The 645-nt window shown below is 40.6% G+C and overlaps 1 protein-coding gene across 1 annotated transcript in view; it reads right to left on the bottom strand.

Moving 5' to 3' along the window:
* arhgap40 (Rho GTPase activating protein 40) overlaps positions 1-645 on the bottom strand; it is a gene marked incomplete at its 3' end in the record, with an annotated part of 17,814 nt that overhangs the window by 4,059 nt on the left and 13,110 nt on the right.

Raw genomic sequence — 645 nt, 5'->3', positions numbered from 1 at the left:
ACACACACACACACACACACACACACACAAACCCTCTTCATTTCCTCTGCCTTTGGCTAAGAGTAATGGGATATCTAAAGATTAATGACATTGAGACAGGTGGTCATTAGATTTGTTAGCTTATGTCTCTGTGGTCACACGTCGTTTTTCACTTTGCACAAACTAAACACCAGTGAGGCATCAATCAGGTCATATTAATATCAATCCATTTTTCTTTTTTTTATTAAGGTGAGACTAATGTGAATATAGCAGATCTTTTACAGCTGCTTTGTCACAATGCAGAGAGGTCTCTTAAAAGGCTATCAACTTGTTCATCTTAATGTTGGTTTCTCTGCAGAAGCAGAAAAGAGTGAGCATCACGGTGAAGCGATCCAGGTAAGTGTGACGTGAACCCGGCTGAGCTGTCTGGAAAAGTGGGTCATGTAAAGGAAGACAAGAGGAATTGTTGTGTATGCCTGATTTATTTAGTTACTATGCAACTTGCCAGATAAGAAAACACATAGACAATACGATCCGTCACTTCCAAAACACACCCATCTGCATACTGATATACTGTCTGATCTGTAACAATTCTGCTCATCATGTCACTATACATAGGCATAATTTACAGGGAGGGTGGGGGGGGTCATTATCAAGACTGGCCAG

The sequence above is a fragment of the Etheostoma spectabile genome, chromosome 4 (genome assembly GCF_008692095.1).
Source record: "Etheostoma spectabile isolate EspeVRDwgs_2016 chromosome 4, UIUC_Espe_1.0, whole genome shotgun sequence".
NCBI classification, from domain to species: Eukaryota; Metazoa; Chordata; class Actinopteri; order Perciformes; family Percidae; genus Etheostoma; species Etheostoma spectabile.
The sequence above is the reverse complement of the archived record's forward strand: the minus strand, read 5'-3'. Positions and strand labels throughout refer to the sequence as shown.